Source organism: Carassius gibelio, chromosome B1, assembly GCF_023724105.1.
Source record: "Carassius gibelio isolate Cgi1373 ecotype wild population from Czech Republic chromosome B1, carGib1.2-hapl.c, whole genome shotgun sequence".
Classification (NCBI taxonomy): domain Eukaryota; kingdom Metazoa; phylum Chordata; class Actinopteri; order Cypriniformes; family Cyprinidae; genus Carassius; species Carassius gibelio.
In genome coordinates, this window is record NC_068396.1 from 17,696,719 (window position 1) to 17,715,645 (window position 18,927).

The 18,927-nt window shown below is 39.1% G+C and overlaps 1 protein-coding gene and 2 long non-coding RNA genes across 14 annotated transcripts in view; 2 read left to right on the forward strand and 1 right to left on the reverse strand.

Annotated features, from left to right (window-relative positions):
* Positions 1 to 18,927, reverse strand: part of LOC127949660 (uncharacterized) — a 170,722-nt gene that overhangs the window by 58,325 nt on the left and 93,470 nt on the right. The window lies entirely within an intron of this gene.
* Positions 1 to 18,927, forward strand: part of LOC127949673 (uncharacterized) — a 170,816-nt gene that overhangs the window by 36,199 nt on the left and 115,690 nt on the right. For all 8 annotated transcript variants that reach the window (XR_008152412.1, XR_008152410.1, XR_008152416.1 and 5 more), the window contains exon 2: positions 1,791 to 1,888. This is a non-coding gene — a long non-coding RNA (uncharacterized LOC127949673). The remainder of the gene's footprint in view (positions 1 to 1,790; positions 1,889 to 18,927) is intronic.
* Positions 10,263 to 18,461, forward strand: LOC127949671 (uncharacterized). Of its 3 annotated transcripts, none has more exons than XR_008152407.1 (4): positions 10,263 to 11,733; positions 13,621 to 13,694; positions 15,650 to 15,978; positions 17,882 to 18,461. It is a non-coding gene; the product is annotated as an uncharacterized LOC127949671 (long non-coding RNA). The 3 variants fall into 3 exon arrangements; XR_008152406.1 differs by having other exon boundaries at positions 10,263 to 11,649; positions 13,537 to 13,694; XR_008152405.1 differs by lacking the exon at positions 13,621 to 13,694 and having other exon boundaries at positions 10,263 to 11,807.

Consider the following 18,927-nt stretch of genomic DNA (forward strand, 5'->3'; position numbering starts at 1 on the left):
ACAACGCCAATTTTGCAGAGAAAATTCTAAATAACCGACTTCCTGTTGGGATTCGGATTTCGTGTGAAGAGACTTTTTTGTAGGTATTGCTGTGTTACATGTGTATACCGATTTTTGTACATGTACGTGAAACATAGCTAGAGTCGCACTCTGTTGAAAGTGTATAGGTGGCGCTATCGAGCCATTTTGCCACACCTGATGGAATTTTGGCCTTCAGATGTGTTCAGGCCAGGACTCTTATCACACATGTGAAGTTTGGGGAAGATCGGACATTTTATGCCTGAGTTATAACATCTTTTATTCCTATGGCGAGACATCGAACTTCGTGACGGCGCCATGGACACGCCTTTTAACGAAAACTCAAGATCTTCACAACTTAACATCGCACAGGGCTTTAGATTAGACTGACCACAAAAAATACATTGATGTCATAAAATTTCTAGGAGTAGTTCATCGCAGTGTAAAATATTTCACTTCCTGTTGCCAATAGGTGGCGCTATGACTATAACTGAATATGGGCATGTCAATCTGTTCAGGTCAGGAGACTCATCAAACATGTGAAGTTTGGGGCAGATTGGTCATTGTATGTCTGAGTTATAGCAACTTCCTGTTTCATGGCGAATCATCGAAATTCGCCAGGCCGCCAAGGACACGCCCATTAACGAAAACTCAAAAGCTTCGCAATTTAACATCGCAAAGGCCTTCAGATTAGGCATACCAAATTTGGTGTTGATCTGAGTGAATCTCTAGGAGGAGTTTGTTAAAATACAACGCATGGAAATGACAAAAATGACACAAAATTTGCTCATAATATTAGTAATTACCGACTTCCTGTTGGGTTTCGGATTTTGCTCCAAGAGACTTTTTTGTAGGTATTGGAGAGTTACATGTGTATACCGATTTTCATACATGTACATGAAACGTAGCTCGAGGCGCACACCGTTGAACGTGTATAGGTGGCGCTGTTGAGCCATTTTGCCACACCCACTTCTGAAACCCATATCAGACGTAAATTTTCGCCAGTTCTGAGGTGTGTGCAAAGTTTCATGACTTTTCGAGCATGTTTAGGCCCTCAAAAATGCGATTCATTTTGGAGAAGAAGAAGAATAATAATAATAAATATAGCTGCAAGCAGCGATGGCGGGCTCAAGCCACCAATGCCATAACCCCCCCGTGGCATCAGGTAAACTGTGCCCAGCGGGCACATGCATTCACAATATCCCTCTGGCAGTGAGGTTTTAAAGGATACGGCAGTTAAAGGGTTAATCCGAATCATCTAGACTTTAAAATCACATTCACAGAACAATATATATATATATAACTTTAGTAACACTGTACAATAAGATTTCATTTATAAACATTATGTTAACACGAACAATATTTATATAGCATTCATTCATGTCAGTTAATATTCCAAACTTAAACATGAAAAAAATTGTTTTATCGTGATTTTTTTCCAAGTACATTTTACCAATTCCAAACCATATCAATCTTAATAACTACCATTATTTTTTATTTAATCATTTATGAGTGCTATACAATAGTCCAGGAAAGCTGGAAGAGAAAAACTCCTTATATTCATATGTGTAGAATTATTAGGCTTGTTTTCTTTTACAGATGAAATGCGCTAAAATAGAGTTTTAACTCAAACTGTAAAGTCGAAAATTATGAAATACCCATGAGAAATATCAAACACAAATGCAATACAGAAATGGATAAGTTAAGACTTGACCATTGTACAAAAAATGCTGACTGGGTCATGAGGTCAGAAAAGAAGAAGAAAAAAACAGGTCAAGAAGAACTGACAAAAAGAATTACAAAATAATTAGGAATTAATGTGAAGATTAATTTTTAGTCAATTCTGCAAGACAGACTTTCAGGAAAGGAGGTGGAATAAAAAAGAGCTCCTAAATCTAAATCCCAGATTCTGGAAGATATATTCCTCAAACCATCGGACAAGAGGAGGTGGTGCTGGTCCTTCACGAGTCACTCTAATCTGTTCATTAAGCCTATATATAAAGTCTTAATATATAGTATTTCACAATACTTCATGGTATTCTAATTAAATCATTTTTTGGAATCTTAAATCTCTCAGAGCCTGACACCGAGTAATTCTGGAGACTCCAGGAAAGTGGCAGTTCTGTAAAATGTTGGCGCTGGAGACTAAATGCACCCTGATAGATTCACACCTAATTCACTTAACACACACACACACACATTACCCACAGTGACAATGGAACTGAGTGACATCAGATGTATGATAGTTTTTTAATTTTCTATCATCCATATAGTGTTGAATAGTCATGAAACTATGGTCATGAGACCAGTCATTCTGAGGAAATATGCCTCAGAATGACTGGTCTTCTATGTGTACATTTTTTTGAAGTGTTTAGAAGCTGCACTTTAAAAAAATAAAAAGACATTTACTGGTTCCTTTTTTACTATTATTTCAAAAAATCACCACGACAAAACCATGCAAGCTATCCAAAATTCATTCACACCTGTTGTGTAAGATTATTTCTTTAAACAGTGGTAAAAGAGGATGTGGTGCTGAACTTTCAAGAGTCACTCAAAACGTATCTGTCCATAAAGCCTATAAAGAATTATTCTTAATATACAGTTCACAATACTTCAGCATGTTATTCTAATTAAGTGAGGGTCATTTTATCAGTAAAATACATACAATTCATTTTTTTTTTTTTTTTAAAGATTTCTATAAATGATTTAAATCATACTCGTTTCTACAATAATTATTTAAAAGTAATCCTATAGCTCCCTCTGGTGACCATTATTGGTACTAAGAATTGCAAGCTTGATTTATAAGTTATGATAGTTTTAATTTTATGCTGGCTCTTGAAAATGATAAAGCTATGAAACTTACTGTGCTTCCTTCAAATGATGACTTCTACTTATATAAAAAATTATGAAGAGTTAGAATGAAAAATTTTAAAGATATAGTAAAATAACTATTGTATTTTTTTATGTTACTTTAATAAATCTCTATGGCAACACCATTTAAGCTATCCTAAACCCATTCACAATTTAACATCTCAGTATATTGGCATCATGTTGAAAAAGCAGTATGGAGTAGTATGAGGAGGAGTATGAATTCATTTACAGGCTGATTTTATCATAAATCCACAATAAAATTTCTGAGTTCTGTATCAATCTGTGTTGTTGTTTGTTTATTTTTATCTTTTATTTTTCATAGGAAGATAACTGACCCTTTACTCTCCTTTTTAATAAATGTGCTTATAAACCAAGGACAAGCTATTTATAGCTGTATTTATAAACTGCTTACTACTGACTATTAATGTTGGGACAAGGCTTTATAAAGCATGAACTGACTATTTACTAATGAGTGCAGTTATTATAAAGTGTTATCAATGCATTTGCTAATGTTAACAAATTAGACATTATTTTACAGTGTTATCAAATCCTTAAATGACTCATAAGCATTTGTGAAAGTTCTGCTTGCATTACAGCTTAGTATTGATCTGTGAGCTGAACAGATTTACTGTTACATCCATGAGATTATGTAAATTCAAATAAATATAATGTCACAGGATGTCATAGGTCAGTATCAAATGAGTTTGAAATTATTATTTGCAGCACAAATAATTTTTTTTTTTTAGGATTTTTAAAAATCCCTAAAACTGTCAGAGAAGGATAAGGCCTAAGCTATTTCTATGTGAGTGGCTAAATTTATTTTTGTTTTTATAATTGTAATACACAAACTATGAAATTATACAAAATGTATAAAAAGGTAAATAAATAAATACGCACACATTAAAAAAGCAGCCAAGTCGAATGAGTTTCCTTTTTTATATAGATTAAAATTGAAGACAGAAAGACAGCTGTTTTCGTTTATATTCGCCAAGCTATTTTGAAATAATCTTGTCCGTTATGTGTTCGTTCGTACGACGAAATGCAGAAACCTGCAGCTCGAGAGAAATGTTATTCTGCCAGTCGCGCTTTCAAATAGTCTTGCACACTTAAACTGGTCACAAACACCTGCATTTAGCTCTTGTTGTGTTACAATGGGTTTATTGTGTGCATTTGTGGTAATATTTTATTTAAAAAAGCTCTTAAACAAGAATAAATTCGTTTGTTTTGAGCTCGACACTGTACGCGCTGATCGGAGCGGTGATTTCAGATAGGCAGCCACAAATATTTCATTTTCACACAAACAGTTCAAAAACATCTGAATTTAGCTCTTGGTGTGTTCTAATTGGTTGATTGTGTGATATCGCTGTAATAATTTATTTTTAAAAGCTTTAAAACAGGAATAAATTCGTTATTCTGAGCTCTTTACTCCAGACGCTCGTGATCACAGCGGTGATTCATCTCTCCTATTTCTCACGTATCTCTGGCCAGAAATAATTTATCCTTGAGCCCTGAACCGGTAATAATCAGATATGTTGGTTTAGCTTGTCAGTGTGAATTAAATCTAACTATTTATGTGTATTATTAACCGATTTAAAAGTGAAAGTAAAAGTCCGGTAATTGCACCTGTAGGGGCGCAATTTCTCTCAGACAATGGAAGTCTGAAGCACATATACTCAAACAGAGTGACAGAGTGAGATGAGATGTCTGACAGTTTTTTTATTTTCTGTTATCCATACAGTGTTGTAAAGTCGTGAAACTATCCATATTTACTCAGAATGACTTTTTTTCTGTATGAAAAAAGGTTTGGAAGTGTTTGGAATTTAAAAATGCAGGACAATTAATAATTCCATTTTTACTGTCATTTAAAAAAATCACCACGACAAAACCGTTCAAGCTATCCAAAATCCATTGGCAATTTAAGTTGTTTAAAATGTTTTGGCATCATGTAGACAAAGTTTGGTGTGTATAGTGTTACTCTCCTCTGAGCAGTATGCATTAATTCACAGCTAAATGTAAAAAAAAATCCACATTCAAATCAAAATAGCTGACTCCCTGTTGATCGTAGCTGATGACTGTGAATTAGAAAGTTGTCCGTCTTGATAAGATCAATTTTTGTACCGAGTTTGGTGTCTGTAGCTAAAACTAACCCCCCCACTTTTGACAAAAGGTGGCGCTATAGAGTGCCTCTTCCACGCCCTTTTTTAAAAGCTTTTTCCATTGTCTAGCTATCAAGAATACTAATATGTGTTTTGAGTTTCATGTAAATCTGAGGTTGTTATCTGCCTCAAAATCACCATAACAGAATATTCAAGTTTGACACGTTGCCATGGCAACAATCTATAAGATATCAATATCCCCACAACAGATTTACATCGGCCATGTTTTGTCATTATTCTGATGAAGTTTGAAGCAAATCGAGTAAAAATAAGATGCTGAATTCAAAGCATTTTGAAAATGACACACTTCCTGCTGCCAGTTGGTGGCGCTATAACGTTGACTCTTAATAGTCACATATGTACGATCGGTATCATACATCGAACAAACCGATGAAGTTTGATCAAACTCAGGAAATGTATGTGGATGTTATTAGGCATTTCCTGTTTCTCACTTTTTGCCCTAATTTCAACGCCTCGCCACGGGCAAACCGTTCGAGATATCAAAAATCCCCTCGCAATTTTTCATCCCCAATCTCTTGAGATCATGTTCACCGAGTTTGGTGGCAATCAAGTAAAAAACCTATGACAAGTATATCAAATTCCAGAGCATGCTTTTTTTAAACAGCCATGAATAGCTGACTTCCTGTTGGGCGGAGCCTTTGACATAGAGCGCGAAAGTTGTTCAGCTCAATGAGATCTACAAGTGTACTGAGTTTCATATAAATATATGCAAGTGTGTGTGAGCTATGGTTCAAGATTTCTGACTGTGTTCCAGGGGGCGCTGTAGAGCCCCTGTGCCACGCCCGGGTCCCAGTCTCTGTGGCGTCCTGATGGCCGCAGATTCCAATGTGTGTGCCAATTTTCAAGAGTTTTTGAGCATGTTAAGGCCCCCAAAAACCCCCGGAAGGTTTAATAAAAAATAAAAAAAATAATAATAATAAGAATAATCCTTAGAAGAACAATAGGGCTCTTCGCCCCTTCGGGCTTGAGCCCTAATAATAATAATAATAATAATAATAATAATAATAATAAACGGAGCAATTCCAAGAGGGTCCTCACACCATCGGTGCTCGGGCCCTAATTAAAGCTGCAAGCAGCGATGAACGGGCCCTCGCACCCGGGCTCAACACCAGCGAGTTGCTTTAGTAAAAAGGTGAACGGTGAGAAATATGCATTTAATGTCATAAATATAAGTGGAATATATCAAAGTATATCCCATATATGTGCCAATCTTACCGTTGCCAGCAGGTGGCGCTATCATTATAATGGAATATTGGCCTTCAGGCCAGGACTCTTATCAAACATGTGAAGTTTGGGGAAGATTGAACATTTTATGCTTGAGTTACAACAACTTCTCTTGCTGTGGCAAGACATCAAATTTTGTCATGGCGCCATGGAAACGCCCTTTAACAAAAACTCAAGATCTCCAAAAGTTAACATTGCACAGGCCTTTAGATTAGACTGACCACAAAATATATGTTAATCTCAAAAAAATTATAGGAGTAGTTTGTCGCAGCGTAAAACATGTCACTTCCTGTTGCCAATAGGTGGCGCTATGACTATAACTGAATGTGGGCATGTAGATCTGTTAAGGGCAGAAGTTTTATCTAACATGTGAAGTTTGGGGCAGATTTGACATTGTATGTCTGAGTTACAGCAACTTCCTTTTTCATGGCGAAACATCGAAATTTGTCAGGCCGCCATGGACACGCCCTTTAACGAAATCTAAAGATCTTCGCAATTTAACATCGCAAAGGGCTTGAGATTACACTGACCAAGTTTGGTGTTGATCTGAATAAATCTCTAGGAGGAGTTCGTTAAAGTACAACCCCTGAAAATGGCAAAAACCACGCCAATTTTGCAGAGAAAATTCTAAATAACCAACTTCCTGTTGGGATTCGGATTTCGTGCCAAGAGACTTTTTTGTAGGTATTGCTGTGTTACATGTGTATACCGATTTTTGTACATGTACGTGAAACATAGCTAGAGGCGCACTCTGTTGAAAGTGTATAGGTGGCACTATCGAGCCATTTTGCCACACCTGATGGAATTTTGGCCTTCAGATGTGTTCAGGCCAGGACTCTTATCACACATGTGCAGTTTGGGGAAGATCGGACATTTTATGCCTGAGTTATAACATCTTTTATTCCCATGGCGAGACATCGAACTTCGTGACGGTGCCATGGACACGCCTTTTAACGAAAACTCAAGATCTTCACAACTTAACATCGCACAGGCCTTTAGATTAGACTGACCACAAAAAAGACATTGATGTCATAAAATTTCTAGGAGTAGTTCTTCGCAGCAAAAAATATGACACTTCCTGTTGCCAATAGGTGGCGCTATGACTATAACTGCATATGGGCATGTCAATCTATTCTGTTCCAGAGTCTTATCAACCATGTGAAGTTTGGGGTAGATTGGACATTGTATGTCTGAGTTATAGCAACTTCATTTTTCATGGCGAGTCATCGAAATTCGCCAGGCCGCCACGGACACGCCCTTCAACGAAAACTCAAAATCTTCGCAATTTAACATCGCAAAGGCCTTTAGATTAGGCATACCAAATTTGGTGTTGATTTGAAGAAATCTCTAGGAGGAGTTCGTTAAAATACAATGCATGGAAATGGCAAAAATGACACAAAATTTGCTCATAATATTAAAAATAACTGACTTCCTGTTGGGTTTCGAATTTTGCTCCAAGAGTCTTTTTTGTAGGTATTGATGTGTTACATGTGTGTACCAATTTTCATACATGTACGTGAAATGTAACTCGAGGCGCACACCGCTGAACGTGCATAGGTGGCGCTGTCGAGCCATTTTACCACGCCCACTTCTGAAACCCATATCAGACGTAAATTTTCGCCAGTTCGGAGGCGTGTGCAAAATTTGGTGACTTTTTGAGCATGTTTAGGCCCTCAAAAATGTGATTCATTTTGGAGAAGCGGAATAATAATAATAATAAACGGAGCAATTCCAATAGGGTCCTCACACCATCGGTGCTCGGGCCCTAATTAAAGCTGCAAGCAGCGATGAACGGGCCCTCGCACCCGGGCGCACCGCCATCGTGTGGCTTTAGTAAAAAGGTGAACGTTGAGAAATATGCATTTAATGTCCTGAATATAAGTGGAATATATCAAAGTATATCCCATATATGTGCCAATCTTACCGTTGCAAGCAGGTGGCGCTATCATTATAATGGAATATTGGCCTTCAGATGTGTTCAGGCCAGGACTCTTATCAAACATGTGAAGTTCGCGGAAGATTTAACATTTTATGCTTGAGTTACAATAACTTCTCTTGCTGTGGCAAGATATCAAATTTTGTCATGGCGCCATGGAAACGCCCTTTAACAAAAACTCAAGATCTCCAAAAGTTAACATTGCACAGGCCTTTAGATTAGACTGACCACAAAATATATGTTAATCTCAAAAAAATTATAGGAGTAGTTTGTCGCAGCGTAAAACATGTCACTTCCTGTTGCCAATAGGTGGCGCTATGACTATAACTGAATGTGGGCATGTAGATCTGTTAAGGGCAGAAGTTTTATCTAACATGTGAAGTTTGGGGCAGATTGGACATTGTATGTCTGAGTTACAGCAACTTCCTTTTTCATGGCGAAACATCGAAATTTGTCAGGCCGCCATGGACACGCCCTTTAACGAAATCTAAAGATCTTCGCAATTTAACATCGCAAAGGGCTTAAGATTACACTGACCAGGTTTGGTGTTGATCTGACTAAATCTCTAGGAGGAGTTCGTTAAAGTACAACCCCTGAAAATGGCAAAAACAACGCCAATTTTGCAGAGAAAATTCTAAATAACCAACTTCCTGTTGGGATTCGGATTTCGTGCCAAGAGACTTTTTTGTAGGTATTGCTGTGTTACATGTGTATACCGATTTTTGTACATGTACGTGAAACATAGCTAGAGGCGCACTCTGTTGAAAGTGTATAGGTGGCACTATCGAGCCATTTTGCCACACCTGATGGAATTTTGGCCTTCAGATGTGTTCAGGCCAGGACTCTTATCACACATGTGCAGTTTGGGGAAGATCGGACATTTTATGCCTGAGTTATAACATCTTTTATTCCCATGGCGAGACATCGAACTTCGTGACGGTGCCATGGACACGCCTTTTAACGAAAACTCAAGATCTTCACAACTTAACATCGCACAGGCCTTTAGATTAGACTGACCACAAAAAAGACATTGATGTCATAAAATTTCTAGGAGTAGTTCTTCGCAGCAAAAAATATGACACTTCCTGTTGCCAATAGGTGGCGCTATGACTATAACTGCATATGGGCATGTCAATCTATTCTGTTCCAGAGTCTTATCAACCATGTGAAGTTTGGGGTAGATTGGACATTGTATGTCTGAGTTATAGCAACTTCATTTTTCATGGCGAGTCATCGAAATTCGCCAGGCCGCCACGGACACGCCCTTCAACGAAAACTCAAAATCTTCGCAATTTAACATCGCAAAGGCCTTTAGATTAGGCATACCAAATTTGGTGTTGATTTGAAGAAATCTCTAGGAGGAGTTCGTTAAAATACAATGCATGGAAATGGCAAAAATGACACAAAATTTGCTCATAATATTAAAAATAACTGACTTCCTGTTGGGTTTCGAATTTTGCTCCAAGAGTCTTTTTTGTAGGTATTGATGTGTTACATGTGTGTACCAATTTTCATACATGTACGTGAAATGTAACTCGAGGCGCACACCGCTGAACGTGCATAGGTGGCGCTGTCGAGCCATTTTACCACGCCCACTTCTGAAACCCATATCAGACGTAAATTTTCGCCAGTTCGGAGGCGTGTGCAAAATTTGGTGACTTTTTGAGCATGTTTAGGCCCTCAAAAATGTGATTCATTTTGGAGAAGCGGAATAATAATAATAATAAACGGAGCAATTCCAATAGGGTCCTCACACCATCGGTGCTCGGGCCCTAATTAAAGCTGCAAGCAGCGATGAACGGGCCCTCGCACCCGGGCGCACCGCCATCGTGTGGCTTTAGTAAAAAGGTGAACGTTGAGAAATATGCATTTAATGTCCTGAATATAAGTGGAATATATCAAAGTATATCCCATATATGTGCCAATCTTACCGTTGCAAGCAGGTGGCGCTATCATTATAATGGAATATTGGCCTTCAGATGTGTTCAGGCCAGGACTCTTATCAAACATGTGAAGTTCGCGGAAGATTTAACATTTTATGCTTGAGTTACAATAACTTCTCTTGCTGTGGCAAGATATCAAATTTTGTCATGGCGCCATGGAAACGCCCTTTAACAAAAACTCAAGATCTCCAAAAGTTAACATTGCACAGGCCTTTAGATTAGACTGACCACAAAATATATGTTAATCTCAAAAAAATTATAGGAGTAGTTTGTCGCAGCGTAAAACATGTCACTTCCTGTTGCCAATAGGTGGCGCTATGACTATAACTGAATGTGGGCATGTAGATCTGTTAAGGGCAGAAGTTTTATCTAACATGTGAAGTTTGGGGCAGATTGGACATTGTATGTCTGAGTTACAGCAACTTCCTTTTTCATGGCGAAACATCGAAATTTGTCAGGCCGCCATGGACACGCCCTTTAACGAAATCTAAAGATCTTCGCAATTTAACATCGCAAAGGGCTTAAGATTACACTGACCAGGTTTGGTGTTGATCTGACTAAATCTCTAGGAGGAGTTCGTTAAAGTACAACCCCTGAAAATGGCAAAAACAACGCCAATTTTGCAGAGAAAATTCTAAATAACCGACTTCCTGTTGGGATTCGGATTTCGTACCAAGATACTTTTTTGTAGGTATTGGTGTGTTACATATGTATACCGATTTTTGTACATGTACGTGAAACATAGCTCGAGGCGCATTCTGTTGAAAGTGTATAGGTGGCGCTATCGAGCCATTTTGCCACACCTGATGGAATTTTGGCCTTCAGATGTGTTCAGGCCAGGACTCTTATCACACATGTGCAGTTTGGGGAAGATCGGACATTTTATGCCTGAGTTATAACATATTTTATTCCCATGGCGAGACATCGAACTTCGTGACGGCGCCATGGACACGCCTTTTAACGAAAACTCAAGATCTTCACAACTTAACATCGCACAGGCCTTTAGATTAGACTGACCACAAAAAATACATTGATGTCATAAAATTTCTAGGAGTAGTTCATCGCAGTGTAAAATATGTCACTTCCTGTTGCCAATAGGTGGCGCTATGACTATAACTGAATATGGGCATGTCAATCTGTTCAGGTCAGGAGTCTCATCAAACATGTGAAGTTTGGGGCAGATTGGTCATTGTATGTCTGAGTTATAGCAACTTCCTGTTTCATGGCGAATCATCGAAATTCGCCAGGCCGCCACGGACACGCCCATTAACGAAAACTCAAAAGCTTCGCAATTTAACATCGCAAAGGCCTTCAGATTAGGCATACCAAATTTGGTGTTGATCTGAATGAATCTCTAGGAGGAGTTCGTTAAAATACAACGCATGGAAATGACAAAAATGACACAAAATTTGCTCATAATATTAGTAATAACCGACTTCCTGTTGGGTTTCGGATTTTGCTCCAAGAGACTTTTTTGTAGGTATTGGAGAGTTACATGAGTATACCGATTTTCATACATGTACATGAAACGTAGCTCGAGGCGCACACCGTTGAACGTGTATAGGTGGCGCTGTTGAACCATTTTGCCACACCCACTTCTGAAACCCATATCAGACGTAAATTTTCGCCAGTTCTGAGGTGTGTGCAAAGTTTCATGACTTTTCGAGAATGTTTAGGCCCTCAAAAATGCGATTCATTTTGGAGAAGAATAATAATAATAATTAAAGCTGCAAGCAGCGATGAACGGGCCCTCGCACCCGGGCTCACCGCCATCGTGTGGCTTTAGTAAAAAGGTGTACGTTGAGAAATATGCATTTAAACTCATAAATATAAGTGCAATATATCAAAGTTTATTCCATATGTGTGCCAATCTTCCTGTTGCCAGCAGGTGGCGCTATCGTTATAATGGAATATTGGCCTTCAGATGTGTTCAAGCCAGGACCCTTATCACACATGTGAAGTTTGGGCAAGATCGGACATTTTATGCCTGAGTTATAACATCTTTTATTCCCATGGCGAGACATCGAACTTCGTCATGGCGACATGGACATGCCTTTTAACAAAAACTCAAGATCTTCACAACTAAACATCACACAGGTCTTTAGATTAGACTGACCACAAAAAAGACATTGATGTCATAAAATTTCTAGGAGTAGTTTGTCACAGTGTAAAATATGTCACTTCCAGTTGCCAATAGGTGGCGCTATGACTATAACTGAATATTGGCATGTAGATCTGTTCAGGTGAAGAGTCTTATCAAAAATGTGAAGTTTGGGGCGGATTGGACATTGTATGTGTGAGTTATAGCACCATCATTTTTCATGGCGAATCATCGAAATTTGTCAGGCCGCCATGGACACGCCCTTTAACGAAACCTCAATTCCTTCGCAATTTAACATGGCAAAGGGCTTTAGATTACACTGACCAAGTTTGGTGTTGATCTGAATAAATCTCTAGGAGGAGTTCGTTAAAATACAACCCCTGAAAATGACAAAAACAACACCAATTTTGCAGGGAAAATTAAAAATAACCGACTTCCTGTTGGGATTCGGGTTTCGTACCAAGATACTTTTTTGTAGCTATTGGTGTGTTACATATGTTTACCGATTTTCGTACATGTATATGACATGTAGCTCGAGGCGCACTCCATTAAAAATGTATAGGTGGCGCTATCGAGCCATTTTGCCACACCCAATGGAATATTAGCCTCCAGATGTGTTCAGGTCAGTACTCTTATCAAACATTTGAAGTTTGGGCAAGATCTGATATTTTATGACTGAGTTACAACAACTTCTACTCCCATGGCGAGACATCGAACTTTGACATGGCGCCATGGACACGCCCTTTAACGAAAACTCAAGATCTTCTCAATTTAACATCGTACAGGCCTTTAGATTCGACTGACGACAAAAAAGACATTGATGTCAAAAATTTCTAGGAGTAGTTTGTCGCAGCGTAAAATATGTCACTTCCTGTTGCCAATAGGTGGCGCTATGACTATAACTGAATATGGTCATGTCAAACTGTTCAGGACAGGAGTCTCATCAAACATGTGAAGTTTGGGGCAGATTGGTCATTGTATGTCTGAGTTATAGCAACTTCCTGTTTCATGGCGAATCATCGAAATTCGCCAGGCCGCCACACACAGGCCCTTTAACGAAAACTCAAAAGCTTCGCAATTTAACATCGCAAAGGCCTTTAGATTAGGCATACCAAATTTGGTGTTGATCTGAATTAATCTCTAGGAGGAGTTCGTTAAAATACAACGCATGGAAATGACAAAAATGACACAAAATTTGCTCATAATATTAGAAATAACCGACTTCCTGTTGGGTTTCGGATTTTGCTCCAAGAGACTTTTTTGTAGGTATTGGAGAGTTACATGTGTATACCGATTTTCATACATGTACATGAAATGTAGCTCGAGGCGCACACCGTTGAACGTGTATAGGTGGCGCTGTTGAGCCATTTTGCCACACCCACTTCTGAAACCCATATCAGACGTAAATTTTCGCCAGTTCTGAGGTGTGTGCAAAGTTTCATGACTTTTCGAGCATGTTTAGGCCCTCAAAAATGCGATTCATCTTAGAGAAGAAGAATAATAATAATAATAATAATAATAATAAACGGAGCAATTCCAAGAGGGTCCTCACACCATCGGTGCTCGGGCCCTAATTAAAGCTGCAAGCAGCGATGAACGGGCCCTCGCACCTGGGTTCACCGCCATCGTGTGGCTTTAGTAAAAAGGTGAACGTTGAGAAATATGCATTTAATGTCCTAAATATAAGTGGAATATATCAAAGTATATCCCATATATGTGCCAATCTTACCGTTGCCAGCAGGTGGCGCTATCATTATAATGGAATATTGGCCTTCAGATGTGTTCAGGCCAGGACTCTTATCAAACATGTGAAGTTTGGGGAAGATTGAACATTTTATGCTTGAGTTACAACAACTTCTCTTGCTGTGGCAAGACATCAAACTTTGTCATGGCGCCATGGAAACGCCCTTTAACAAAAACTCAAGATCTCCAAAAGTTAACATTGCACAGGCCTTTAGATTAGACTGACCACAAAATATATGTTAATCTCAAAAAAATTATAGGAGTAGTTTGTCGCAGCGTAAAACATGTCATTTCCTGTTGCCAATAGGTGGCGCTATGACTATAACTGAATGTGGGCATGTAGATCTGTTAAGGGCAGAAGTTTTATCTAACATGTGAAGTTTGGGGCAGATTGGACATTGTATGTCTGAGTTACAGCAACTTCCTTTTTCATGGCGAAACATCGAAATTTGTCAGGCCGCCATGGACACGCCCTTTAACGAAATCTAAAGATCTTCGCAATTTAACATCGCAAAGGGCTTAAGATTACACTGACCAGGTTTGGTGTTGATCTGAATAAATCTCTAGGAGGAGTTCGTTAAAGTACAACCCCTGATAATGGCAAAAACAACGCCAATTTTGCAGAGAAAATTCTAAATAACCGACTTCCTGTTGGGATTCGGATTTCATACCAAGAGACTTTTTTGTAGGTATTGATGTGTTAAATGTGTATACCGATTTTTGTACATGTACGTGAAACATAGCTCGAGGCGCACTCTGTTGAAAGTGTATAGGTGGCGCTATCGAGCCATTTTGCCACACTTGATGGAATTTTGGCCTTCAGATGTGTTCAAGCCAGGACTCTTATCACACATGTGCAGTTTGGGGAAGATCGGACATTTTATGCCTGAGTTATAACATATTTTATTCCCATGGCAAGACATCGAACTTCGTGACTGCGCCATGGACACGCCTTTTAACGAAAACTCAAGATCTTCACAACTTAACATCGCACAGGCCTTTAGATTAAACAGACCACAAAAAAGACATTGATGTCATAAAATTTCTAGGAGTAGTTCATCGCAGTGTAAAATATGTCACTTCCTGTTGCCAATAGGTGGCGCTATGACTATAACTGAATATGGGCATGTCAATCTGTTCAGGCCAGGAGTCTCATCAAACATGTGAAGTTTGGGGCAGATTGGTAATTGTATGTCTGAGTTATAGCAACTTCCTGTTTCATGGCGAATCATCAAAATTCGCCAGGCCGCCACGGACACGTCCATTAACGAAAACTCAAAAGCTTCGCAATTTAACATCGCAAAGGCCTTCAGATTAGGCATACCAAATTTGGTGTTGATCTGAATGAATCTCTAGGAGGAGTTCGTTAAAATACAACGCATGGAAATGACAAAAATGACACAAAATTTGCTCATAATATTAGAAATAACCGACTTCCTGTTGGGTTTCGGATTTTGCTCCAAGAGACTTTTTTGTAGGTATTGGAGAGTTACATGTGTATACCGATTTTCATACATGTACATGAAACGTAGCTCGAGGCGCACACAGTTGAACGTGTATAGGTGGCGCTGTTGTGCCATTTTGCCACACCCACTTCTTAAACCCATATCAGACGTAAATTTTCGCCAGTTCTGAGGTGTGTGCAAAGTTTCATGACTTTTCGAGCATGTTTAGGCCCTCAAAAATGCGATTCATTTTGGAGAAGAAGAATAATAATAATAATAATAATAATAATAATAATAATAAACGGAGCAATTCCAAGAGGGTCCTCACACCATCGGTGCTCGGGCCCTAATAATTAAAGCTGCAAGCAGCGATGAACGGGCCCTCGCACCCGGGCTCACCGCCATCGTGTGGCTTTAGTAAAAAGGTGAACGTTGAGAAATATGCATTTAATGTCCTAAATATAAGTGGAATATATCAAAGTATATCCCATATATGTGCCAATCTTACCGTTGCCAGCAGGTGGCGCTATCATTATAAAGGAATATTGGCCTTCAGATGTGTTCAGGCCAGGACTCTTATCAAACATGTGAAGTTTGGGGAAGACTGAACATTTTATGCTTGAGTTACAACAACTTCTCTTGCTGTGGCAAGACATAAAATTTTGTCATGGCACCATGGAAACGCCCTTTAACAAAAACTCAAGATCTCCAAAAGTTAACATTGCACAGGCATTTAGATTAGACTGACCACAAAATATATGTTAATCTCAAAAAAATTATAGGAGTAGTTTGTCGCAGTGTAAAACATGTCACTTCCTGTTGCCAATAGGTGGCGCTATGACTATAACTGAATGTGGGCATGTAGATCTGTTAAGGGCAGAAGTTCTATCTAACATGTGAAGTTTGGGGCAGATTGGACATTGTATGTCTGAGTTACAGCAACTTCCTTTTTCATGGCGAAACATCGAAATTTGTCAGGCCACCATGGACACGCCCTTTAACGAAATCTAAAGATCTTCGCAATTTAACATCGCAAAGGGCTTAAGATTACACTGACCAGGTTTGGTGTTGATCTGAATAAATCTCTAGGAGGAGTTCGTTAAAGTACAACCCCTGAAAATGGCAAAAACAACGCCAGTTTTGCAGAGAAAATTCTAAATAACCGACTTCCTGTTGGGATTCGGATTTCGTACCAAGAGACCTTTTTGTAGGTATTGGTGTGTTACATGTGTATACCGATTTTTGTACATGTACGTGAAACATAGCTCGAGGCGCACTCTGTTGAAAGTGTATAGGTGGCGCTATCGAGCCATTTTGCCAAACCTGATGGAATTTTGGCCTTCAGATGTGTTCAGGCCAGGACTCCTATCACACATGTGCAGTTTGGGGAAGATCGGACATTTCATGCCTGAGTTATAACATCTTTTATTCCCATGGCGAGACATCGAACTTCGTGACGGCGCCATGGACACGCCTTTTAACGAAAACTCAAGATCTTCACAACTTAACATCGCACAGGCCTTTAGATTAGACTGACCACAAAAAATACATTGATGTCATAAAATTTCAAGGAGTAGTTCATCGCAGTGTAAAATATGTCACTTCCTGTTGCCAATAGGTGGCGCTATGACTATAACTGAATATGGGCATGTCAATCTGTTCAGGTCAGGAGTCTCATCAAATATGTGAAGTTTGGGGCAGATTGGTCATTGTATGTCTGAGTTATAGCAACTTCCTGTTTGATGGCGAATCATCGAAATTCGCCAGGCCACCACGGACACGCCCATTAACGAAAACTCAAAAGCTTCGCAATTTAACATCGCAAAGGCCTTCAGATTAGGCATACCAAATTTGGTGTTGCTCTGAATGAATCTCTAGGAGGAGTTCGTTAAAATACAACGCATGGAAATGACAAAAATGACACAAAATTTGCTCATAATATTAGAAATAACCGACTTCCTGTTGGGTTTCGGATTTTGCTCCAAGAGACTTTTTTGTAGGTATTGGAGAGTTACATGTGTATACCGATTTTCATACATGTACATGAAACGTAGCTCGAGGCGCACACAGTTGAACGTGTATAGGTGGCGCTGTTGTGCCATTTTGCCACACCCACTTCTTAAACCCATATCAGACGTAAATTTTCGCCAGTTCTGAGGTGTGTGCAAAGTTTCATGACTTTTCGAGCATGTTTAGGCCCTCAAAAATGCGATTCATTTTGGAGAAGAATAATAATAATAATAATAATAATAATAATTAAAGCTGCAAGCAGCGATGAACGGGCCCTCGCACCCGGGCTCACCGCCATCGTGTGGCTTTAGTAAAAAGGTGAACGTTGAGAAATATGCATTTAATGTCCTAAATATAAGTGGAATATATCAAAGTATATCCCGTATATGTGCCAATGTTACCGTTGCCAGCAGGTGGCGCTATCATTATAATGGAATATTGGCCTTCAGATGTGTTCAGGCCAGGACTCTTATCAAACATGTGAAGTTTGGGGAAGACTGAACATTTTATGCTTGAGTTACAACAACTTCTCTTGCTGTGGCAAGACATCAAATTTTGTCATGGCGCCATGGAAACGCCCTTGCTGTGGCAAGACATCAAATTTTGTCATGGCGCCATGGAAACGCCCTTTAACAAAAACTCAAGATCTCCAAAAGTTAACATTGCACAGGCATTTAGATTAGACTGACCACAAAATATATGTTAATCTCAAAAAAATTATAGGAGTAGTTTGTCGCAGTGTAAAACATGTCACTTCCTGTTGCCAATAGGTGGCGCTATGACTATAACTGAATGTGGGCATGTAGATCTGTTAAGGGCAGAAGTTTTATCTAACATGTGAAGTTTGGGGCAGATTGGACATTGTATGTCTGAGTTACAGCAACTTCCTTTTTCATGGCGAAACATCGAAATTTGTCAGGCCACCATGGACACGCCCTTTAACGAAATCTAAAGATCTTCGCAATTTAACATCGCAAAGGGCTTAAAATTACACTGACCAGGTTTGGTGTTGATCTGAATAAATCTCTAGGAGGAGTTCGTTAAAGTACAACCCCTGAAAATGGCAAAAACAATGCCAGTTTTGCAGAGAAAATTCTAAATAACCGACTTCCTGTTGGGATTCGGATTTCGTACCAAGAGACTTTTTTGTAGGTATTGGTGTGTTACATGTGTATACCGATTTTTGTACATGTACGTGAAACATAGCTCGAGGCGCACTCTGTTGAAAGTGTATAGGTGGCGCTATCGAGCCATTTTGCCACACCTGATGGAATTTTGGCCTTCATATGTGTTCAGGCCAGGACTCTTATCACACATGTGCAGTTTGGGGAAGATCGGACATTTTATGCCTGAGTTATAACATCTTTTATTCCCATGGCGAGACATTGAACTTCGTGATGGCGCCATGGACACGCCTTTTAACGAAAACTCAAGATCTTCACAACTTAACATCGCACAG